At 40.8% G+C, this 26,942-nt stretch overlaps 1 long non-coding RNA gene and 1 pseudogene across 1 annotated transcript in view; one reads left to right on the top strand and one right to left on the bottom strand.

Annotated features, from left to right (window-relative positions):
• Positions 1-26,942, bottom strand: part of LOC118538964 (uncharacterized) — a 198,514-nt gene that overhangs the window by 131,255 nt on the left and 40,317 nt on the right. The gene's annotated exons all lie outside the window — the stretch shown is intronic.
• LOC118538961 (dynein regulatory complex protein 9 pseudogene) lies at positions 22,851-24,432 on the top strand (annotated as a pseudogene).

Below are 26,942 nucleotides of genomic sequence, written 5' to 3'. Positions count from 1 at the left end.
TCCCCAACACAGTAACAAATAATTTTGTCAGTTAGATACAAGCTTATGATACAACTTTTTTAAAGTAGAGACCATTGCTATTTGGGCTCTGAGCTAGGCTGTACATGGCACTATTTTCATTTCTACCGGAAATCAAAAACAATGCTACTTCTCAGGGCAGCTCTGCCATATTAGTATATCCCAGCAGCCAGAGAAGGATGAGAGCTCAACAAACGAGCAGAAAAAAAGTTTTTTATTTTTTATTAGAGCGGAAATAATCTCTCTTACAAATGTATGCTTGACTTAAATACTTTATGTCAGAATGTGAAAAAATTAAGGGCTTGAAAACATCAAGGATATTTTGAGACTTCAATATGAAGTTATTGGAAAAAACCAAAGTGTTAATCATGGAATTTGGATATCTAGTCTCATATCCACAGGACCAATGCATGAATTAACATTAACATTGTTTCTGTTGTTTTCCTGGATGTCTGGGGGCTATTTCATTATGCATTCTAAAATCTTTTGGTATTAGTTTGAAATGCTACAACACATTTCATAGGCAAATATGACTAATAATTACATTACTTAAAATGACAAAAGATTGGCAAAAAAATAAATGTCTAACAGGATGAGATCAGGAAATTATGACATATCTACCTACTCACTCAACCAAACTCTACTCAGATATTCAAAATAAATGAGTTAGCTGAACTTTCCCTAGCCATGTTTTACTCTTTCATTTATTCAAGAAAATTTACTGAATAATCCATTTTGTGCCAAAAATCTCTGCTAAGAATCACTGGTAAGCAAAATATATCTGGTTCCTGTTCTTATGCAAATTTCCTCTTAATTGACCAATAAATCATATAATCCAAATATATCAGTATCATGAAAGGAAAATACACAATGAGCTAAGAAAAGATAATAGGGACACCTGATATCAACAGAGATAGAGAAGGATTTTCCAAACTAAATTGTAGGCTATTATAATGTTAATAACAAAATTTTCAAAAATTTTTCATATTTGTAAATTTCAAAGTACTTTATATTAGTCATTTTTGCTTTCTTTTGTTTTCACTATGTTATCAAAAATGCTCTGTGGAAACAAATAATAAACACAAACCAGAAAACTAGAGATGTGTTGTTACCTTTTAGCTTAAATATTGCAAAAGTGAGCCTTAAACTTCATGAAATTGATTTTAGGATCTATCTGAAATATAGCTAAATAATTACAGAACTTCCTGTGAACATTACAGCCCAATAAAAGTTAGGAGGTTTGAAGTATACCTTTAATGTTCAAAACGAGCACTTTAATATGAGACATCAAATCTCACAGCCAAAAGTGCTCGATCGAGATTAATCCAGATAATTTCTTCAGGAGATCATGTTATTTATCAGTAGTATATATAATTCAGGGTATTACACAATCTGCAAAACAGTAGCAATTTAATATAGAGGAAGGGCATCAGCACCAGCTGAGAGCACTTAGAAGACATATCAATTTGCAACCATTGCCCTTAACAGCAACTTGCTAAACATGAAAACTACAAAACTACCTTTCTTTTTTTTTTTTAATGTTTTATTTATTTATTCATGAGAGTCAGAGAGACAGAGAGGCAGAGGCAGAGAGAGAAGCAGGCTCCCCGCCTAGCAGGGAGCCCGATGCGGGACTCGATCCCAGGACCCTGGGATCATGACCTGAGCCGAAGGCAGACGCTTAACCATCTGAGCCACCCAGGTGCCCCAAACTACCTTTCTTTTTAATTAAAAGGAAACCTAGAGAAGTTAATTGACCATTCATTCACTCAGTGAGTATTTATGGAGTGGGTATAGAAGAAACTGTACTAAATCATCAATCATCAATCCACATGGCAGCTTTTTTTGAAGAACAACACTGTCGACATTAGGAGGATGTTACTGGGAAGCCTCTACGACATAGTCTGCCCTTCATATGCAGTGGCCCATTTTAAAGTTCGGTATTGTTACAGGCAGCAGTAAATACAGGCATCTGGGACTCTTGGCGGTGGGGAATGGGGACTCTCAGGTGAAGTGGGAAGTCATTACTCTGAAACATTGTAAATTTAGAAGGAGCCATTGACAAACTATTTTGCTACTGTGTGTGCTCGTAAGACGAGGTATCATTAGGAAAAGCCACATAAAGCTGTTGCAGCTGTGTTATATAAAAAGTGGGGACAATTTAATAGAAAATGTCATCCTTTGCAGAATGCTGATTGCCTATTTTTTTTCCATAAAGCCTTCTCATCAGAGGGACTCCAGCAGCTTGAGAAGGCATCCTGTCACTGATGTTCCCAGACGTCCCCGAGTACAAAACTCTCCATGTGCTGTTTGGCATCTAAAACATTCTGCTTTCTTTTCCCTTTTCTTTTTTTTTTTCCTCCTTTGTACTCCACTATGGACTTTGGAATATTGTCTTCTAGTGAGGATGGAACAAGGACTGACTTTTTGACACTGGAATTTCAGTGTAAACAAAGAAGCAAACAAAAAAAATCGGCTGAAGCCACGAGGTGCTATTTTTCTATATTCTGGTTCAGGAAATCCTAAAGCTGTAACATGCGATAATTCTATAATGTTAAGGATTTCTCCTTAACAGATGGCAGTCATTACAAGTTACTGTAGGGCATAACTCTTCAGAGGCTAAGATAAAAATTTGTGTCCACACAAAACAGAAAAGAGATTTGATGGAGAAGAGGCAGGGTCAAGTGCTTTTTTAATCACGTTAGAATTCTCCGACTTGAAAGTTCTATTTTCTCATAATTAGTTTCAGAAAGGTGACTTGGTCGTAAATTTCACATCATAAAAATCACTGGGCTTCAGAAATTTAATAGCTACATGTCTTCACTGAGTTCAAAATAATCCCATAATTCTTGTCAAATGTTCTACATTCAATAATTCAGAATTTGTTGTCACTAAGAGGATAAAGGTTTATGCTATTTGGGTGTAAGAAATGTTGCAAAGTAAATATATCATACACTACCACAGCCCAAAATAATTGTCAGTGCCATGCACACAGTGGGGATTCACTTGTTCGTCAATTCATTCATCCCACAAATACGTAACGAGCATCTCCTTTCCCGGGCATTGGTCTGGGTGCCGAAGATGCAACTGTGAACAAAAGAGACAAAAATCTCTTTTCTTATGGAGCTTATCACCACTTGAAACACACACAGACACACAGACACACACACACACATATCTGTGTTAAATTAAAGAGTGACATACCTTAGTGGTTCTACAGTTTGGTAGTCAGATTTTGTGCCTTCTCAGATTACTGGTATTTACACCAGAGGATGGCAGAATATGCCACCCCAAAATAACCTTCTTTGCCATAGAGATTATTTTGAGCTGATTATTTTGAGAAACAGGAGACACAGGAGAAGCTCTGAAAAGAGTAAAAGTTACTCTTTTGTATGGGACATTTACATGTATAAAGGAAATCTCCATTTCTATTTTTTTTTAAGATTTTATTTATTTGAGAGAGAGAGAAAGTGCAGGAGCAGGGGGAGGGGCAGAGGGAGAAGGAGAGAGAAATCCAAGCAGACTCTGTGTTGAGCACAGAGCCCTATGTGGGGCTTGATCCCATGACTCTGAGATCACCTGAGCTGAAATCAAGAGTCAGACTCTTAACAGACTGAGCCACCCATGCACCCCTGGAAATCTCCATTTCTAAAGGTGTCTCCTTCACACTACCAGGAAGGGAAGGATGACCGCAAATCACAAGAGACTCTTATCAATGGAGAAGGCACTGAATTAAATCTGCATAACAAACCTTATTTGGTTTACCTTACTTTTCTAGGTCACCTGCTCATAAATGGCCTCCCCCTTGCCCTTCTTTCTTTTGTTTTTAGCTGAAGATAGTATTTAAGCCTGAATTCTAAGCCACCTCTGAGAATTACTCATTTTCCCCTGGTTATTGAGACAGGGAAACTGAAGGGACCCCATGAAAAATGCTGTTTTGTCCTTTGCTCCTTTTCCTGCTTCTCTTCTTGCTAGGACCTGCACCTCTGCCTTACACGTCTTAATGTATGTCCACCTTGTAAAGGTCAAGGATTTAATGGTTTCTTTGGAGCGTTCCAGCACCATAGATAACATCTAAGGAGTGACCAGACCAGGTCATCATGTACATTTTCTGAGACCACGGACTCCAGGCACCTTGATGCCAAGACCCCTTGCTCCAGGCCATAAGTGACTTATGGAGGACTCCTGAGCACTCATTCGTTTCAGGATGCCTGAGAGGACACATCCACCAGGCCACCATCCTAAATAAAAACTCCAGACCCCAAGCAAAGATGAGACTCATTCTGCTTTTCCATTCTGAGTCTCCCAGACACTCCATCTGTATCTACTCTCTCCATATCTTCAATAAATTCCACCCCCACTTCCTGCTGGCTTGGGTTTGATGTCCATCCTGTGCAAAGCCAAGGACACTCTTGGCTGGTTGCACAGGACTCCTCTGGGTCCTCAGACCTGGCCTGCTTATATCAGTATCTTCCATGTATACAGGAGATATACATGCTAAACTTTTGTTTTTCTCTTATTAAGCTGACTTCTGTTACAGGAGCTTCAGCCAAGACAAGTGTTACACACTTAAGTGATCATGTACACAGGATGACCTACATCCCATCACCTCTGCCACTGTGGATTGGTTAAAAGCAAGCCACAGGCCCTCTTTGTAATCCTTTCCCATTGAGTATATGGAGAAGATACGTGGCTTGTTTTTGATGGGAACCCAGTCTTACCTAACACGCTGATTACAGCTTTGTGAGACATGAACCAGAGGACCCATCTAAGCTTTGCCTGGACTTGTGGCCCACAGGAACTGGGGGATAATAAACATTGTAGTATTTTTTTAATATGGCAGAGAAAATTAACACAAAACAGAGTTGTGATCTTGCTTTTAGATCACAGAGATAACTATCACTCATCAAACTAAAATACTTCAAAGTCATTTTTTGATAATTAGGTTATATCTTCTGTGAAGGAATATTTTCAAAAGTATTGCCTCATTGGGTCAAATAATTGTTTTGTGTCAATATTTTTGTCACACAAGTCCTAGTGGCCTACACTAATCTGATGGAATGAGCCAACCACATAGGACCAGCCTTGTCTTTACGGAATGAACCAATTTATAAACAAACCCACGAAGGTCCCATTTCTGCTCCTCACTCAATGAGCCAAGACAATGGGCCCATCACAATAGCTTAAGTATAACTGTGCTTAATGTGTATTTATCAATTTATCAAGAGCTTTTACTAACTTCATCTCTCTTAGTTCTAAGTCAGTGAGAGAAGTATGTTCCCCAGGTTTACAACAAGGAACCTGAGGCTGAGGGAAATGACAAACTAAAACCATATCATTAGTAAGTGGCAGAGGTGGGACTCAAGCCACGAAATGTCATCAGAAAGATAATGCATTGCTTGTTTCCCTCTGCCACAGCAAACTGTATAGGAAATTGACTGCTCTGTCCTTGCAGTCTGCCCTGAGCCAACAGAGACTTTCAAAGCAGACTCTGAGCTGAGGCAGCTCCCTGCCACCCCCCTCCTTCACAGGAAGCTTAAGCCAGAACCAATGCTCTCCTTTCAATTAGAAATAACTACAAGCAACATGTGAACCAATGGGAAAGAACAAAAGGGAATATCTCCTCCTTCGAGTTACAAATTTAGCCACAACCAGTCACTATGTTCCAAGTACTGCACTGGGTACTGGGAATAGAAAAATGAGTAAGAACCATTTCCCCCACCCCACCTCCTACACACCACTACTACCACCACTGGGGGCTTTTAGTCTGGGAGACAGAGACTTACATTATTTCAATTTGATGTGTTGAGTCTTAAGAGTGGGCACTAATTGCAAGGGTACTATGAGACCACAGTGGACCAATGAATCTACCCATGGCTTTCAAGGAAGTCTTCTGACAGGAGAAGGAACCTTGGTGGAGGTCTACAAAGGTAATTAAAATTCCAGTGAAATGTTCCAGGCAAACGAAGGCAGTAGGCAAATTACGGAAGCAGAAAGCAACTTGAAGTGTACAGGAACACTCAGCAGTTGAGTGTTAATTATAAATGAAGCATAAGACATGAAGTTGTTGGAGAGTTAGCTATAAAAATCATAGCCTAAATTGCGTACATGCCCGCCATATGCCAAGCTCTGTGGCAAGAATCATACTTACAGACAGCAATTGAATTCTAACAACAACCGAGGTAAGCGCCACTATTATGTCCATTTTTCAGATGAGAAAACCGAGGCTTGGAAAGGTTGAATAACTCACCCACGTTCCCACAGCTAATAACTGGCAGAGTGGGCATTTTAACCTATGTGATTCCAAACTCTTAGCCAAATCCCACACTGCTTTTCTAAGTAAGAGACAGGTCTGAAGAACACTGTACTTCTTCTTAGCCCATAGCAAAGGTCATAAAACTGTTTTTATTTTTTTTAAGATTTATTTACCTTAAAAGAGCTGGGAGCTGGCAGAGGGAGAGAGAGAATCCTGAAGCAGACTCCCTGCTGAGTGCAGAGCCTGCCGCAGGGCTCAATCCCAGGACCCAGGAGATCATGACCTGAGCAGAAACCAAGAGTCGTCCGCTTAACCGACTGAGCCACCCAGGCACCCCATAAAACTGTTTTTATAGAGGATTGTATCATAAATATTTTAGGCTTTGTGGGCCATATCGCCTGTTGCACTATTCAACTATACTGTTGTAGCAGGAAAGCAGCCATAGACAATACATAAATGAATGAGTATGGCTCTGTTCCAATAAAACTTTATTCACAAAAGCAGGCACTGGAATGGATTTGGCCCATGGGCTGTAGTTTGCCAACTCCTGATGAGTAGGAAACCATTCAAGGGTTATAAGCAAGAAATAGACATGATCAGTTTTGGACAACATGACTCTAATTGTCTGGTTCATGCCAGAGACATCCTCAGGCCATTTCAGTCTAGATGAAATGGCTGTTTCTATAGTGTCAGCAACTGAGACTCAGTCTCCTTATACTTTCACTTCTCATTCATTTTATCCCTTTATTTCAAAAATATTTATCATAGTGAGACCTCAATATATTAATAATAAATATTATTATTATTAATAATAGGTCTCACTATGATTCAGGCACTGTTTAGGCATTAGGGATATAAGAACAAATAAAAATAAAGTTGCTTTTCTCATGATGCTTACATTCTGGTGGCAGGAAGACATACATGCACACACACACACACACAAATAGGAACAATATGGTAAGTTATGATGAATCCTCTGGAGGAAAAAAAACCAGGGCCAGCCAGCACTGGGCAGGTGGATTTTATATGAAGTAGTTAGGAAAATCACTCTGATAATGGGACATTTGAACAAAGACTTGAAGGAAACAAGAAAATGAGTCAAATGGATATTTGTAGGGAAGAACAAATTTAAAACCCAGTAGTGGGAATATACCTAGACCATTTGAGAAACAGCAAGGACATTGATATGGCTGGCATTGAGTGAAGATGAGTGGGGTGTAATATAAGAAGAGGTCAGACAGGGACCAAGGGTCAGATCAGAATAAGAAGGGCAGAAGAGGGATAGTTAGTTAATTTATTCTTAAAGATTTTATTTATTTATTTATTTATTTATTCATTTATTTATTTATTTAGAGAGCATGAGCAGGGGTGGGGGAGGGCAGAGGGAGATGAGAGAAAGAATCTCAAGCAGACTGAGCTTGAGACTGCAGCTGAGTGCAGAGCTTGACATAGGGCTTGATCTCATGACCCCAAGATTATGACCTGAACCAAATCAAGAGTTGGACACTTAACCAACTGAGCCAACCAGGTACCCCAGGGTCTAATTTAAAGTGTGACTTTCAGTGGTGGCCTAATTGGGCAAGGTTTTAACATAATATCTTCGTATTTAATGGTAGACAAATGATCTCAGAGCAAGCCTTGGCAAGTACACTGTTGTTTGGTAAATGAATTGCTTCCTAGGAGAGTAAAGTAAACTTCCCTTACAGGAATGTCCTGAAGCAAAGAGGGAAGCTATTTATTGTTTTATACTCTTACATTTCCTGGGTGAGATTATCCTGGAAAAATAAGTCATGTTGACACAGGTGATCTTAATTCTTAGTCCCATTTGCTGTGTGATGTTGATGTAGGTGGACACATGTCTCACATGCTTAAAAACACTGCACCAGGGCGCCTAGGTGGCTCAGTCGGTTAAGTGTCCAACTCCTGATTTCAGCTCAGGTCGTGATCTCATGGCTCATGAGATCGAGCCCCAGGTCAGGCTCCGCCCTCAGCACCGAGTCTTCTTGAGATTCTCTCTCTCCCTCTGCCCCTTCCCCCACTTGTGTGCGCTCTCTCTCCCTCCATATCTCCCTAAAATAAACAAATAAATCTTTTTAAAAAATATATCTCATGTAACCCTCACCTTCAGTAAGGAATGAGGTAGGAATTATTGTTGTCCCCACTTCTCAGATGAAGAAGTTAAGGCACTGAGCTTTTAGGTACCTCATCTTGGTCACATAGCTACCAAAAACCTCAAACAGGCCTGACCAGGTTCAGTGCTGTGCCTTTCAACCGTTAGGGTTGGTGCGTCCTGACTCTAGACATGAGGTCTAGATAAAATCATCAGAAATGGAGGCTCTTCCCACAGACAGTCAGCAAGTTCAAATACACCACTGCACTGCTGCATTTTAGCCTCCAAAAGCATCAGTTACTACAGGACCAGAGAAGCAGTCTGCACCCTGCATTTCAAGTATAGTTGGAAGGCAATTTCGCCAAGGGTTTTTTTTTTTTAAAGATTTTATTTATTTATTTGAGAGAGAGAGTGTGTGTCTGAGAGCTAGAGCACAAGTGGGGGGGGAGGGGGGCAGAGGGAGAAGCAGACTCCCCACTGACCAGGGAACAGGAAGCAGGGCTCGATCCCAGGATCAGGAGCTGAGCCAAGGGCAGACACTTAACCAACTGAGCCACCCAGCGGTCCCTCACCAAGGGTTTTTAAATCCAAATCAAGTAAGAGAAAGAAGAGAAAGAAGCTGGGATGAGCCACAAAACTTAATTTAGAAAAAGGGCCCCAAAAGGAGGCCTTTGCAACCTTGTGGAGTTTCCTTGCAGGTGTCTGCAAATGGAGAAGGGGATCTGGAAAGGAGCTCTGTGTGCAATGGAAATGACCCCAGCTCAATGCTTATTCTCATGGGATACATTTCCTCCTGCAGGGCTAGAGAGGCTAAGAAAAATAGCAAGCATTCATTGAGAGCTTACGGCATGCCAGGCACCTTTGGGGCTCTCATTGCTTTACATACATTATCTGATTTGGTCCACACAACACCTCCATGTGACACAAGTGGAGAAATACAACCCTACTTTAGAGAGTCAATGGAGAAACACAACATAATTTAAAGGGAAGTTCACGGAGAACACAATGGCTGTATTTACACAAAATAAAATTAAGAAAATAAAAATAAATGTCTGTTGCCTATAGATTTCTGTAACTTTGTGTAATTGCTGGAGAAAGGGATTTTGAAATGTACCCAAATTGAACTGTACCTGTTATTTTCCAGTTATTTATTTAAAGGTAATTGTATCACACCCTCCACCCATCAAATGGGATAGCATTTCTATCAGATAAATGGCTAGGGATTTTTAAGATAACAAAACACAAGTGAAAACAACAACAACAACAACAACAACAAAAACCACTTCAAAGTCTCTGAATTCTTTCTGGATAGATGTGTTCTTTACCAAGTAAATGTGTTCTTTATCCAAGTAAATATCAAATACAACTGAAGCACAGAGAAAGAATATGTATCTTCTTATTTTAATGACAGAAATGATCAGGGATACATTACATATGTGTAGAATGATCTCTTTATCTTATATTGAAAAACCGTGAAGAGATATTTCTTCCCATATGAAATCAACCCCCACCATCACCCAAAGAATATGTAAAATGGGAGGAAATTGCATTTCAAACGAAATCAAGAAATAGCCATAATAACAAACTATAACCTGAAAGACTATCAGCCAAATGCAGTGTAATCCTAACCTAAACAGAGATGAATACCAGGACAGACCTAAAATTCTGCAGATATTGGGGAGTAATTGGTAATAACTACAAAGGATGTACTATATACCAAGAAATGTTCTAAGTATTAACTAATTTAATCCTAATGGCCCTGTGAGGTAGGTACTTTTATTATCCCCATTTACAAACAATGAAACAGAGGCACAGAGAAAGTAAGTAATTCACTCAAGATCACCGTTGGGGAGCAAAAATTTCTGTCCCCTTCCAGGTCCTTCTAGCCAGACTAAGAATCAAATTGATATGAGACAGATTAACAGGAGAAAATCAAATTAAATAGTGTACATACGGGGAATCCACAAAGACGTGGAAACTCCAAAGACAGTCAGGCAAAATGAGGTCTGTAAGTCATCCTGAAGTAAGAAGCGGGTGGGGGCCTGGGACTTCAAAAGGAAGAAGTACAATTCTGAAGAAGAATGAAAAAGAGTATGTTTGGTAAACAAATATTTGGCAGGTCACTCAAAAAATGGGACACAGAGAGGACTTTGATCAAACAGGCCTTGATAGGTTCCTCCCAGTCCACACTACATAACTTCCATCATAACGTAGTTATCTATGGTGAAAGCTCTTTTCCGGGGGCAGGTCCTCTACCTAAATTCTTCCACGCAACTGAGGGGGAGGTAAAGAGCTTCAAGGGAAGAAAAAATTCTTCTCTAACCTCAAGGTCTTCCAGCTGGTCTAAGAATTCAATTGACATAAAACAGATTAAGAGGAGGAAAAAAAACCAAAGTTTTATTACATGTGCATGGAGGCCCAGTCATAGAATGGAGACCTAAAGAAATGACCAAGGCAGGCAGTTTTTATACTTTTTAGACAAAGAGATAATCAATCTGCAAGGAAGTGGCGGACAAAAAAAAAAAAAAAGAAAACTGAACTTTGGGAGCTTCAATGAGTGATGAATTCTAAACAGAATTTGGACTGGGGTAGTAAATTAGTAAAATATTACAAGGGTTGTGTATACAGTTTTCTGGGCTTTAAATTTCCTATCTCTGGTGATAAGGATTTTTCTTTACTTTCTGGTACAGGGAGGGTACCTTTCACATGGGAGGTTTATTTCTTGCTTTCAGAGGGGCAGAGAGGGCCTGAATGTCCTTGCTACACAGGCTGTCTCTTAAGTAACTTTTATTTAAAATAATCAATATGCCAAAGTGGCACATTTTGAGGCAGCCTGCCCTTGGCCCCTACAGAGCTTTTCCTGGATCTGCTGGGTTGTGATTGCTTTTTAACTCAAAATAATCTTCATGCCAAAGTGGCCCATCTTGGGGCAGCCTGGCCTTGGCCCCTAATTATCACACAGCTACTAATTATCAGAATTACAGTGTGAACTCTGGAATCTGAGTAGAGCACAAAGCTTTTCAAAAATAAGTAGCACAAGAATCCCCTGTTTAACAGAGCAAGTTTAGTGCAGGGCTGGGCTGAGGTAGGGGATAATGGAGGGCAGTTTGAAGAAAGGAAGGCAAGGGCCAGGGGCCCCCATCTTAAGAGGAAACTGCCCTTAAAAGGAAAAGGACCCCATCCTGTTATTCTATACCACCCTGGAAGGAGCCCTTCACCCTCTCCCATGTAAACAACTACTTGATAGGTAGATGAGCACATGGACAAAAAGCTGATTGGATGACAGGCACAAGGAGGGTTAGTCAAATTAAAACACCCCACCGACAATCTCATAAAAACTCCTAGATTTAAACATCAAAATGGCAACCTTCTCGGGTCCCCTCCCTCTTTGGGAGCTTCGTACTATCACTCAATAAACTTTGCTTTGCTGCCCACCACTCTTCATCTGGTCTACCTCTTCATTCTTCGGAGCGGTGTGACCAAGAACCGTGGGCACTGAAGGAAAAGAAATCCTGCAACATATAGACTCCTTAGAGCTACTGTCTGACATAGAGTGGCAGGGCAGGCAGCCCTGATCAAACCATCTTCTAGAAACAGGCAGTCAGTGTGGCAGCAAGGTGGGGGGAGGGGGGAGGAGGAAATGTAGCAGTGGAAAAGTTTTTTTCATTCTTCCCTTCAAGGTTCTTTGGCTGGTCTATTAATTAAATTAATATAAGACAGACATACAGGGGCACCTGGGTGGCTCAGCCGTTGAGCCTCTGCCTTCGGCTCAGGTCATGATCCCAGGGTCCTGGGATCGAGCCCCGCATCGGGTCCCTGCTCGGCGGGAAGCCTGCTTCTCCCTCTCCCACTCCCCCTGCTTGTGTTCCCTCTCTCGCTGTGTCTCTCTCTGTCAAATAAACAAATAAAATCTTAAAAAAAAACCAGACAGACATACAGGTAAAAAATGAACAGAAGTTTAGTAACACGTATGCCTCCTGTACGCATGGGAGAGACCCAGGAAAATGGAGTAACTCCCTGAAATGGCCCTAAATACCATCTTCAGCGAAAGGCAAAAGAAGATGTTGGGGGTGGGGTATACCTTATGAGAGGTTACCAGGCAAAGCACAGTAACAAGGGTATGGTTGTCATGAAGATTTAGGTCTTTGCCTTCCCCATTGCTAAGAGTTCCTCGAGGTTTAGCCACCCTTCTTTTGCTAGTCCAGCAAGGGAGATACAGTTACAAATGGAGATTTCTCTTATACATACGAATGTTTCTTACAAAAGGGTAATTTCTCACTTTTCAGAATTTCACCTGTGTCTGCAGTTTCTTAAAAATAACGAGCTTCAAAAAATCAATATGCCAAAGAGGCATATTTCAGGATGGTATATTTCACTCTCCTTCAGGAGGCAACCAACTTGTAGCTCATCGTTAGCAGGAGAAGACCAAATGCCAAGTCACGCTCAAGAGACCTGTGGCACAGGGGGCTTTACTGCAAGACCACCGGGCCAATCTTGTTAGCCTGAGCCACACAATCCACGAAAACCCGTTCTGACATTCTGGATTTAAATCCAAGCAGGCTGAAGCCTCATGTGTCCTTCACACACAGTTCTTCAGCCAACAGTCCATAACACAAGTCCCGCATCACATTTTGAAGATAGTTTTATGTCATTGGGCCCCAGATAGATTATTCACAGCACAGGTTGGTCACTGGAAAATAAGCTGGTGGGGGGTAATGGAGGGAACGATCCCTCACTCCACTAGCCAAAATAAACTCCAAAGACATGAAGTGTTTAAACATAATGAAATATTTAAAACCCAAGAAGAGGGGACCCTTCCACTCAGACAGAAGAGCACGTGACTCTTATCTCAGCGTAGTGAGCTTGAGCCCCACATTGGGTGTAGAGATTACTTACTTAAATAAATAAAGTTTAAAAAAAATAAAAATAAACAAAACCCAAGAAGAAAGCAGAAGGGATTTTAAACAACGCATTTAGGGTGTTGATCAAAAAAGTTTGAAGACCACTGCTATATCCATTAAAAAAAAGAGCATATAATCCCTGCTAATAGATCTGTATCTTTAGGGTACACAGTATATATTATATATATAAAATATTATATATATGAGATATGGATTTATGCCTACTATTGGAGATAGTGGTTCACCATACCATAAAATGTATTTCTATATACATCCACATAGAGATATAAATTTAATCCTTACAACTCCATGAGGCACACGTTCAGAAATCAGCCCTATCTTTAGAAAGCCAATGTGTAATAATAATGGTAAACTATAAACAGTGGTTCACTTCATATTTTATAATATGTGCATGAACTCTGTAATGTCTGTTAATCAGGCTCCTCTGAACTGTCTTTTCAACTAGGTCCTGACTTTTGGGCCTCCATGTTCATCTTTGCACTGTCTACTTCTAGCAAGGGTCCTGTTAAGCCAGTTTAGCCAGAATCACCAGCCCTTGATACCTAATCACTTTCAAGTTCTAACCACATTCTTCATCCTCCACCATCCCTTAGGTGATGTCCAATCAACCTGGCCTGCCTTCAGGAAAAATTCTGTTGGGTTACTTTAGCCAGAAAATCCACCCCCCTTACCTCTGATGTTTCCTTTCACTAATTTTTCCATCAATGGACCCCCACTCTGCTCTTTGGCTAAAAATTCCCATTTTTCATTTATGTATTTGGAGTTGAGTCCTATCTCTCTCCCCCACTGCAAAACCCCTTTGCAGTGGTTCCTACACCAATCGTGGTGGTTCTGAATAAAGTCTGCCTTCCTGTTCTTTCACAAGTGCTGTGACTAACTTTTTTTTAACCAATCTTAAGGTGAGGTAAACCCCTATTTACAAATGTAGGCATAAATCCATGTTTTGAATCAGTGGATAGCACTGATGCTAGACACTTGGTAACATGGTCTCAGTAATGGGGAGGATACCCTAACTTTCCCTTGTGTTGCTGAGTTACTCTCTCTAGTCTTAAAGTCCTGGGTGTGGGTGCACAACCTCATGACGGAATCTGGGTTATGGGTTTATGCCTGGCTACCTTGGGGCAGAGACAAAAAGAATATTTCATGTTCCCTGATGGGAGGCGAAGCTCTGCGTGAAATATGGGATTCCCAATGAAGGGGAAGTAGAATATAACACCCCAAAATATGCCTCTTTGGCATTAGGATTATCTTGAACCGGTTATTTTTAAGAAACAACAGACACAGGAGAAGCCCTGAAAACTGACTAGAAGTGATCCTTTTGTAAAGGGAACTCCCTTTGTAAGGGTGTCTTTTTCTCTGTACCAAGAAAAGGGAGAGGACTCTAAATCTCTAGAAACTCTTTCCAATGGAAAAGGCAACAATTTAAATCTGCATAACAATCTTACCCTTGTTTAGTGTGCTCTGCTTGATAACCTTCCATAACTGACCCCCAACACACACACACACACACACACACACCACACACATCTTCTTTCTCTTTAGCTGGAGATAGTATAGAAGGTGGTGGCTTGAGCCATTTCAGGGAGTTATGCAGTTCCTGGGTCTCTCCCATGTATATAGGAAGGATACACGCTATTAAACTTACGTTTTTCTCCTGTGAATTTTTTATTAGCAGGGTACAGAGTCTCAGCCAAGAGCCCAGAAAGATAGGAGAAAAATTCGTTCTCTTCCCCTTATACCAAAATAGGAAAAGGTTGAATATTGGACAGCTGTGACAAGGAAAACTGTCCATGAGAGCATGTCTTAGCAATCCATAGTGGCTGAGAACATGGGCACTAGGGTCAACAGACTGAGATCCAATACTGGATCCAAACTCTGCCAACCTTGTAACCTGACTTCTCTCTCATTTTCTTTTCAGTTGAAATATAACTGATATACAATGTTACATTAGTTTCGGTGTACAACATAATGATGGATATTCGTGTATATTGCAAAATGATGATCACAATAGGACTTCTTTTTTTAATGGGGTTTCACCTGAGAATTAAACCCTAATGCCCCAAAGCAATCACTGGATGCAACACATGAATTTCTCTCCTATGTACCTAGAACGGTGCTAGCTACATGTTCTCTTTGGAAGAAATGAGAAAACACTCACTCAAACCTTTTTCTCGGGGCGCCTGGGTGGCTCAGTCGTTAAGCGTCTGCCTTCGGCTCAGGTCATGATCCCAGGGTCCTGGGATCGGGTCCCTCATCGGGCTCCCTGCTCGACAGGAAGCCTGCTTCTCCCTCTCCCACTCCCCCTGCTTGTGTTCCTGCTCTCGCTACCTCTCTCTCTGTCAAATAAATAAATAAATAAAATCTTTAAAAAAAAAAAAAACCTTTTTCTCTAGGGCTTAATTCTCACACCAAACCCCTTATGAGAGTAGTTGCAGGCTAAATAAATCACTTCTCTTTTCCATGCCTGTTTCTTTCATTTTAGCTTCTGAAGTATAGGCACAAACTGTACCTGTTCATATTGTTTAATGAGAATTTAATGAGCTAAGACATGTAAAGCACTTAAAACAGTGCCAGGCACAATAATATATGTCACTGTTATCAATATCACATTCATATTTGTATTTTCCGCTTCTTCTTGAAATATGGGTCTCAGTAAATAGTTGAGAAATGAACAGGTGTGTGCATGCGTAAAGATAAACAGTAGTACTGTGCAGAATAAATTAGGACAGATGGGAGGCAGAAAAACTGGTTGAAACCTGCTGGAATAATAATATATATATATAAATATATATATATATATAACTGAAGAGGTTTTGAAACAGGGGGACAGTAGTGAAAATGGAGAGGAGGCAGGTTTCTGACATGTTGCAGAGATGATTCCACAGGACTTGGGATATGACAGGATGTGGGCAGTAGAGATCACTCATAGCTGTTAGCTTGGGTAACTGAATGAATGAATAGTGGCATCATCCAGAGAAAGGAAAAAAATTCCAGGGAAGAATGATGAGCTGAGTTTGGGACATTTGGGTAATTAATCTTATAAGAAATCTTTTTTAAAGATTTATTTATTTATTTATTTATTTATTTGAGAGAGAGCGCGCACAAGTGGGAGGGGCAGGCGCAGAAGGAAAGAGAATCTCAAGCAGACTCCACACTGAGCGCAGAGCCCGACGAGGGGCCAGACGATCCCAGGACCCGGAGATCACGAACTGAGCCAAAACCAGGAGTCGGAAGCTCAACTGACTGCGCCACCTAGGTGCCCCTAATCTTATAAGAAATCTTATAATCAGTCTTTTTTTTTTTAAGATTTTATTTATTTATTTTGACAGAGAGAGAGAGAGAGACAGCGAGAGAGGGAACACAAGCAGGGGGAGTGGGAGAGGGAGAAGCAGGCTTCCTGCTGAGCGGGGAGCCCGATGTGGGGCTTGATCCCAGGACTGTAGGATCATGACCTGAGCCGAAGGCAGACGCTTAACGACTGAGCCACCCAGGCGCCCCTCTTATAACCAGTCTTATAAGACTGGATATTTATTCAAAAAGATCTCCTGTTAAACCCGAAGAATTCTCCAATCAGGACTGCATCCAAAACATTTCGAGAAGAGCACCATACTTGGTGGTTTGGTTGTATGCTGGCAAGTCACAGAAACAATTGTAACGATACTAGGAAGCAGCAGCAGAAGAGTACAGGAATTTATTGCTGTAATAGAGGAGAATACTGTGGAATTAATTGGGAAGAATATAGCAGGGCCTCAGAAAAAGATTATAGTTGGGAAGGAGAGCCAGCAAGTACCCAGGAAAGGCTCTGTGTCTGGGTCTTCTTTCTTGGGCTGGCTTCCTTATTCTGTCCCTGAAGACTGGCCTTTTACTCAGATCATATGCTGGGAAGTGGCCATGCCCCCTGTAGCCGATGCCAGTGTTCCACCCAGACCTCCATCAATCCCCTTTTGTCCTTTTTGTGGATCCCTTAGCTTTGGTATACTTTGCCTTCCAAAAGTTAGCACCTGCGACCCGTTTAGGGGACAAGTGAGGCAGTCCTGGAGTAATTTGCAGGATGTAGCAGAAATGGAAGTGCCTGGAATTTACATTCCTTCACCTCTAGGGTAGCCCCCCTTTTTTTGAAGTATATGTATATTTTAAGATTTTATTTATTTGGCAGAGAGAGAGACAGAGCACAAGCAGGGGGGAGCGGGAAAAGGAGAGGGAGAAGCAGATTCCCCACTGAGCAGGGATCCCAATGTCGAACTCAATCCCAGGACCCTGAGATCATGACCTGAGCCGAAGGCAGACGCTTAACTGACTGAGCCACCCAGGTGCCCCTAGGGTAGCCCTTAGACAGTGATAATGTCTGAAGGCATCTGAATGCCCTGCTTCCTTGCCTCTAATCAGGAAAACTCCAAGGTTTACTTTATATTCACAGGTTTTGCTGTGGAATAAGACTGAGTTCCCCTACCCTCTGTGGGACTTTTGGTTTTCCCTTTTCCTACCCTGTTTCCCTTAGTCCCTGACTGATTTTTCCTGTGAACCCTTATCTAATGATTTATTTGCAGATATATCTTCATCTCAGGGTCTGCTTCAGGGGGACCCAATTATTATACATTATATGGTGTCCCCCCAAAAAGATATGTTGGAAATAAGGTCACTGCAGATGTAATTAGTTAAGATGAGGTCATTAGGGTGGACCCTAATCCAATATGACCAGTCTCCATGGAAAAGGGGGACATTCGGACACAGACGGACATGCATAAGGAAGACACAGGGAGAAGACGGCCATGTGACTTGACTGAGGGACCTACCAGCCAAAAAATGCTAAGGAATGCAGCAAACACAAGAAGCTAGAAGAGGCAAAGAAGAATTATCCCCTAGAGCTGCCAAAGAGAACACGGCCTTGATTTCAGGCTTCTGGCTCCAGAATATGAGAGAATAAATTTATGGTGTTTAAAGCTACTCGGTTTGGGATATTTTATAATGGTGGCCCTAGGAAACTAATACACTAATCACGAGTAACTCTGGTCCCAAGTTTTACATCTCAGAATTCTAAGAGATCAGCAGAGATGGACACCAGATTCTCTTAGGTCCTATTCCAAGTACTGATTCTGACCGGAGAATACAGGTCCTTCAACTCTATGCAGGGGGTGGAGTAACACTGTATAAACAACAATGTTGTGATTAAGAGGAAACAGTTCCCACAGCAAAGGGGAGCACCCTTGAGCCCATGGATGGAGAAACATCCCCAAAATAGCCACTGGAAAGAGATTTCTCAGCATGGAATTTTCCTGTCCTTTGTACAGTCCTAAGTATCCAACAAAAACCAGTGAAGGAGTTTGGTTACTTTTTCAGATTCAGAAGATGTTCCAAATTTATAGGGATTTCAAAACATGAGATTTGAAAAAGCCTCCAAGTTGATTAGTGTTGCCATTTTGATTCCCTGATTTGGCTTCTCGATGGCAACAATGCATGCTACGGAATAACATTAATTCAGAACCAACAACAAATCCTGCTGTGCATTGAAACATGAAGTCAATTTATGTCAAATGTTGTTTCATCGAGTTTGAAACATAATAAACAGAAATGGTACCAGTAAATCTATGAATTTATTTAACACCACAGTATTCTGGATTTTAAGCCAACTCTAAAAGGGAGGAGAAAAGAAAGTTAGGGAAAGGCTTTTTTTTTTTTTCCTTATGACTCAAACTGAAAGCAGAACATTTTGCACACTGGCTCAGACATTGAATTTCATTCCCACCATCTCCGCAGCAGCCAATTTGAACCTGATTCAAAGCTGATTGTTTTCAAGCAGTTACTAGTATACGTGTATTTATTAATGGACAGGCACTGAGTCTCATTTCTCTTCTACTTCCTCTACTAATCAAGTTACGAAATGTGATTTTCAGTAACTCTGAACATATGTGCAATGAAATGAAATACAATTTGTTTATTTCAACATCCACCCAACTTTTTTTGTTTTTGAATACCATTTATTTTCTCATTTAGGGCAGAGGAATTTCAAAGAAAGGAACCTGGCTCTTTGAAGTTTCTTCTTGAGTAGAAGTAGTGGTTTCTAATACATTGGCTGTCAACTGTCACCATCAGCTACCCTGCAGTAAAGATTCTGATACAAGTGTTTTATGACGGATGGGTTTTGAGGGTAACCTGGCCAAAGGGAAGAAACAGGGGAGAGGAAGAAAGCAAGCAAACATGGGTCTTAGGCCAGGTCTTGACCTCCACCTGATCCTGAGGAAGTTACACCTCAGACGTTGTGCTGTTTCTAGGGCAATAGCTGGGCTTTCTTTCTTACTCCTGCACCCATCAGTCATTGGATAAAGGTCGCCCAGTGCTCTGGTCTGAATGTTTGTGACCTCCAAAAATTACAGGTTGAAAACCTCATCTCCAAGGTGGTGGTATCCGGAAGTTGGGGGAAATGGTGATTAGCTCATGAGGGTAGAGCCCTCATGAATGGGATTAGTGCCCTGACAGAAGAGACCCCACAGAGCTCCCTGGCCCCTTCCACCATGGAAAAACACAAGAAGTCCACAACCCAGAAGAGGGCCATCACTTAATCATGCTAACATGCTAATGCTCAGACTTCTAGTCTCCAGAACTGTGACAAATACATTTCCGTTGTTTATCAGCCACCCAGTCTGTGGTGTTTTGCTATTTTTTTATAGCAGCCCGAACAGACAGAAATGGGTTGGGAGCGGGTGGAGGGCATGTGGACTCCCTGGCAATTCCAACTTTCTGCTGTTGTGACAAGAGCAGACCCAGTAGCCCAAGGGTAGGCCTCCAAAGACGGCACACAGGATCGAAAGAACAGTGCTCAGAAATTTGAAAAGGAACGGGGCGCCTGGGTGGCTCAGTCGTTAAGCGTCTGCCTTCAGCTCAGGTCATGATCCCAGGGTCCTGGGATCGAGTCCCGCATCGGGCTCCCTGCTCGGCGGGAAGCCTGCTTCTCCCTCTCCCTCTGCCTGCCGCTCTGCCTACTTGTGCTCTCTCTCTGTCAAATAAATAAATAAAATCTTTAAAAAAAAAAAAAAGAAATTTGAAAAGGAAAACACACACACGAAAACAAAAAAATTGGAGGTGACGGAAATGTGTAGATTCTTGATTATGGTGATGGTATCACAGGTGTATGCTTATGTCCAAACTCACCAAAATGTGTCCATTAAATATGTGCATGTTTTATATATCAATTATGCCTCAATAGAGCTAAAAAAAAAAGTTCAAAGAAAGGGATCATTAGTATACTTGATGATCTCATTTAAACTGGTCTCATTAGGATAGAAAGCACAGCTTTTGGTTCAGCTTCTCCACAAGCTTAGATGGCCTACTTTAGCCTTCTGTATTACAGCCCCCAAGCCTAACCCAGATTCCGGGGTCACAGTATGTCAGCTTGGACATGAGTGTCCTTGGTCCCCACTAATCTCACAAGATGGATCTAACACAGACTCATGTTTTTGCCTTCTCTTTTTTTTTTCCTTTCTCCAAATTTTTATTTAAATTCCAGTTAGTTAACATACAGTGGAATATTAGTTTCAGGTATAGAATTTGATGGGTCATCAATTACATACAACACCCAGTGCTCATCACAAGTGCCCTCCATAATCTCCATCACCTATTTAACCCATCCCCCCCAACCCCACCCCTGCCGCCCACCTCCCATCCAGTTAACCCTATTTGTTTTCTATAGTTAAGAGTCTGTTTCCTGATTTGCCTCTCTCTTTTTTCCCCCATGTTCATTTGTTTTGTTTCTTAAATTCCACATATGACTGAAATCATACGGTATTTATTTTTCTTTGACTGACTGATTTCCCTTAGCATATTTTTAATACTCTCTAGCTCCATTCAGGTCATTGCAAATGGCAAGATTTCATTCTTTTTGATGGCTGAGTTACTCAGCCATCCATCGGGACATTTGGGGTCTCTCCATAGTTTGGTTATTGTTGATAATGCTGCTATAAACATCAGGGCACATATATCCCTTCAGATCAGTATTTTTGTATCCTTTGGTTAAATACCTAATGGTGCAATTCCTGGATCCTAGGGTAGTTCTATTTTTAACTTTTGGAGAAACCTCCATACTGTTTTCCAGAGTGGCTGCACCAGTTTGTGTTCCCACCAACAGTATCAGAGGGTTCCCCTTTCTCTGCATCCTCACCAACACCTATTGTTGCCTTCCCTAACTTGAAATCTGATTGGCTTGTGACATAGGTTTCATTGAAGGCAAACCGTATTTTTCATAAGACTATAAAACTGAAGTTGCTGAAATCATTATTTTAGACAATATAATATTTTAAACATCAGACAAAATTTTAAGTCTATTTATTAAGCCTTTCACTATGTATTCAGGAATTCCAATTAATAATACCATATTTATACATGTCTCCCTGCCACTGACTCATTCCTGACAAAATCGGAAGAAGAAAGAGGATTCTTTTTCCACAGCAGCCTTCCTATGGGCTGCTACATTTGGGGAGAATAAGCCAGAAGGGGGACAAATACTGTAACTGATCATTGCAGTGTCCAGGTAAAACTGCTATAACTTGGCAACATGAGCCCAGGCTTTGTCTTCAGCTTCTCCTTTCTTTGGAGGATTTCTACATGCTTGGGTCTGTCTGAAATCCTGAGGAAGCAGCTAGAGAAATCTACTTATGTGAGGGGTTAATTTGGCTCCTGGGAAAGACTTTTCATGTGGATGAAGAATCATGAGGGCAGTTTGGTCAAAGACAGTAGCCAGTATCTGAGGGAAAAGAGAAATTCTAAAAAAAAAAATAAAAATAAAAAAATCAATTACTCTAGTTGTGACTCATTCCTCCAGTCCAGCCCCCAAAAATTCATGCCTAAGCCCCAGCATGAGGAGGCTCTAATAAAAGAATGAATGAAGAGTTAATGTCTAAGGCCATTGGTATGATAAGACATCAACCATGTTAGTTTCAGTACCTTTGCTGGTAATGGCAAATGGCATGGCATTATGGGCTCATTTCTTCCATGCATCCTAGATGCTCTTTCCTTCTGTTTTAACGTAGAATCTGATTATCTAAAGCTATCTCATTCATCCAGGGAGGTCAAATACATGGTGTTCAGAAAATACCCTCCCAGTCACAATCCAAGAACAAGGGCCCTGAGGCGGGGTGACCTCAGAAGGACACCATTAGAGCAGGGCTCAGTGATACTAGAAGTGAGGGCTGGCCATGACCACCTCTGCACTGACTCTGTGGGCACAGCAGTGGCAGGGGAAACAACAGGCTTATTGGTAGGCATTACCACAAGATACCACCTTGGGAAGAAGCAGTGAAGGGAAGAAATGATTACCTAATTTAACTGTTTGAAAGAAAAATGATGGGCGATGGAATTAAGGATATATAAAAGCCATACACAGAGTCTAGCCTTTCACCATGTGAGGATGCAACATGGAAACTGTGAACCAGAAAGATAGCCTCACCGGACACCGAATCAGCTGGTGCCTTGATCTTGGACTCTCCAGCCTCTAGAATTGGAGGAAAACAGAAAAAACAAAAACAACAACAACAACAAACAAAAAAACAGATAAAAATCTCTTCAAAAACAGCTACTTGATATAAAAAAAAGAAAAAAGCAAGTTGAAGTACAGAGTCAGAATGAATGTACTGCTCACCTCAAGGACCAGATGCAAGAAATAAAGGCCAAAACCAGCACGGAAAACTGCTGCCTGAAGAGAAACACTGAGCCAAATATTTCTCAGACCCAGAACAAACGTAACAACACAGAGGAACTCTTGTAGGACTGAGACTGAGAAAGTAAGGTTAAAAACCAAAAACGAGAACCGGATTCATATGGAGATTGAAATGTTCCTTAGAAAGGAGTTGCAGAAACTGGCGGAGAAACTAGGGTTCTTTTTTTTTTTTTTAAGATGTTATTTATTTATTTGACAGAGAGACAGAGACAGTGAGAGAGGGGAACACAAGCAGGGGGAGTGGGAGAGGGAGAAGCAGGCTTCCCGCGGAGCAGGGAGCCTGATGCGGGGCTCGATCCCAGGACCCTGGGATCATGACCTGAGCCGAAGGCAGACGCTTAACGACTGAGCCACCCAGGTGCCCCGAAGCTAGGGTTCTGGAAGGAGAAATTCGATAGGGACACAGAAATGAAACAGAATGAACTAGATGCTCTCAAAGCTGCAAAGTCTTTGACTTAGCACACCTTCAAGACCTTGCAAAGACGCTAGGAGAATACAAACAGGTCATGATTAAAGATCATATAGAACAGGAAAAGACCAGGAAGGAAGTAGAATGGGATGACTTGGAATTGCACAGCATTATAAAGCTCCAGGCATGGTGGCGAGGGGCTGTGGTAAGGGATGAAACTGGTGGCTTCAAAATGCCTAAGCAGGACAAAGATGATACCAAGGATTCAAAAGGAAAAGGAAAAGGCAAATGGAGAGGCGAGAAAAGGTATCTGAGTCATCTGTGTTTTCTTCTGGTATTCTGGAGAGGACAAGGAAAACTTGAAAGCAGAAGAAACACTTTTACCATCACAGATAACTCATCTATGGTTGATTCTTACTTGGATATCCCCCCCGCCCCGACTTTTTTAAGATTTATTTATTTATTTGAGAGAGAGAGAGAGAGTGGTGGGGAGGGGCAGAGAGAGAGGTAGAGTCTTAAGCAGACTCCTCGCTGAGCACAGAGCCCCACTCAGGGTTCAATCTCACAACCTGAGCCAAAACCAAGAGTGGGACTCTTAACTGACTGCACCACCCAGGCGACCCCCACCCCCGCACTTCTTTTTAAGTAAGCTCTATGCCCAGTGTGAGCCTTGAAGATCAAGAGTTGCATGTTCTCCCAGGTGAGGCCTAGTTATTTCACTTTGCCCATTATATTAGTTTTCAAAGCCTGAATTAGAATTATATCATTGATAGGGCTTCTTGATATTTTGAAATAATTTGGCCAAGTAGAAGTATTTCTAGGAACCTTGGGAAGATTCTTCTTTGCTCTTTATCACCAGGAAAAAAAAAATAGTTCATGGGTTTAGTTACAGTGTTGCATTAAAGCTTCAGGAATTCCTATAATGCCTTTGATTCTGATTTCAGTCAACTCATCTACAGTGAAAAAACTGTTATGAGTAAAATGAAGTATTCAGAAGGAATTACAAGATGATGTTTATTTTTTAAAGATTTATTTATTTATTTATTTATTTATTTATTTATTTATTTGAAAGAGGGCAAGCACAAGCAGGGGGAGCGGCAGCAGAGACAGAGGGAGAAGCAGGCTCCCTGCAGAGCAGGGAGCTCAATGCGGGGCTCGATCTCAGGACCCTGGGATCATGATCTGAGCGGAAGACAGATGTTTAACCGACTGAGCCACCCAGGTGCCCCAAAAGACGATGTTCATAAAGTACCTAGCATAATTGAAGTTTAAGTAAAGGATGGTTCCTAATAAACCAACCCAGAGATTAAAAAATATTTATTAAGCGCCTGTGTAAAAATAACAGGACAACTGAGCTCTATCATTTTTACCACCTGTGTTAAAGATAATACAACTATGCCTGCACCTAAGAACCCCACTGTGGCTCTTCCTTATCGTATTCTTTTTCCTTTCCTCTAGCAGTCACCACGGTCTTAACATTTATGATAATGATTTCCTTAATTTTCTTTATAGTTTTTTAACTTAAGGATACATTCTGATGCAATATAGTTTCTTTTGTCTTGTTTTTGAAACTTTTTATGAATAATCCCATATCATTAGAATTTTTGTGACTGTCTTCTTTAGCTCAACATTATGTTTGTGATAGTTGGATACAGTTGTTTTTCCTTCGTTTTCATTTCTGAATAGTATTTTCTGGATACAACAGAATTTATGTAAATATATTTAAATGTGTGTGAGAGAGAGACTCTTTTTTAATCTATCTGTTCATGTGGTAGATTACATAAATTGATTTTCTTTTTTTTAAGATTTTATTTATTTGAGAGAGGAGGAAGAGCAAGAGAGAGAGAGAGTGTGTGTGTGCACACCAGTGCGGGGAGAGGCAGAGGGAAAAGCAGGCTCCCAACTGAGCAGCTGAGCCCAGTGCAGGGCTTGATCTCAGGACCCTGGGATCATGACCTGAGCTGAACGCAGACGCTTAACCCACTGAGCCACCCAGGTGCCCCATAAATTGATTTTCTAATGTTTTATCATCCTTGTACTCCTGGAATACTGCTAATATAGCAGGATGTATCATCCTTTTAAAATACTGTTGCATTGGGTTTAATATCTTGTTTAGCAAATTTGCATCTATACTCATGAGTGAGATTTACCTTTAATTATCTTTTCTCATATTGTCTTTGAGTGGCTTTGAATATTGTAGGGGAGGAAAAAATAATTTTCCCTCTACCATTCTAACTTCTCAACTGGAAACCCTGTAATGAAAGGCAGATATGCAAGAGGAAAACAAACAGAAGTTTATTAACATGTCTACCTCATGTATACATGGGATAGACCCAGGGAAAAATGAGTAACTCTCAGAGATGCCTTAGAACTCAGACTTAAGGTATTTACCCCAGAGATATAAATGTAGTGATCCGAAGGGGCACCTGCACCCCAATGTTTATAGCAGCAAGGTCCACAATAGCTAAACTATGGAAAAAACCCAGATGTCCATCGACAAATGAATGGCTAAAGATGTGGTATACATATACAATAGAATATTACACAGCCATCAAAAAAAAAAAAAGAAATCTTGCCATTTGCAATGACATGGATGGAACTAGAGGGTATTATGCTAAGCGAAATAAGTCAATCAGAGAAAGACAATTATCATATGATCTCACTGATATGTGGAATTTAAGAAATAAGGCAGAGGATCACAGGGGAAGAGAGGAAAAAATGAAACAAGATGAAATCAGAGAGGGAGGCAAACCATAACAGACTCTTAATCTTAGGAAACAAAATGAGGGTTGCTGGAGGGGAGGGGGGATGGAGTGACTGGGTGACGAACACTGGGGAGGGTATGTGTTGTGGTGAGCACTGGGTGTTGTCTAAGACTGATGAATCACAAACCTGTACCGCTGAAACAAATAATACATTTTATGTTAATTAAAAATAATTAAAAAAAGAACTCAGACTTAAATACCATCTTCACTTAAGGACAAAAGAAATACCTGTTTCTTCTTGATTGAGTCCTCCTTCTCTTCCTAGTACAGAGGGAGATACTCTTACATATGGAGATTTCCCTTCTACATGTAAGTGTCCTCTATAAAAGAGTAAATTCTACTCTGTTTTCAGAGCTTCTCCTGTGTCTGCTGATTCCCAAAATAATCAGCTTGAAGTAATCCTTATGCCAAGAAGAATATTTTGGGGTAGCATATTCTGCCACCATTCAATATCAAGGTTATACTGGCTTCATAAAATAACTTGGGAGTATGTTTCCTCATTTGACTGGGAAGAGTTTGTGTAAGATGAAAATTATTTCTTTGTTAACTATTTGCTACAACTCCCCATTAAAGGCACCTGGACCTGGATTTTTTCAAATTTTTAGTCATTTTGGTATTTTACAGATACACAATATATTTCTTTTTATATATTGTATTTGGAATTTACTGGTCTTTTTTATTCTGTAGATTATTGAATTTACATCATTCTGGAAAATTAAAAGCATGATCTCTTCAAATATAAACTCTGCCTAATTC

The sequence above is a fragment of the Halichoerus grypus genome, chromosome X (assembly GCF_964656455.1).
Source record: "Halichoerus grypus chromosome X, mHalGry1.hap1.1, whole genome shotgun sequence".
NCBI lineage: Eukaryota > Metazoa > Chordata > Mammalia > Carnivora > Phocidae > Halichoerus > Halichoerus grypus.
This window is presented reverse-complemented; position numbering and strand designations above follow the sequence as displayed.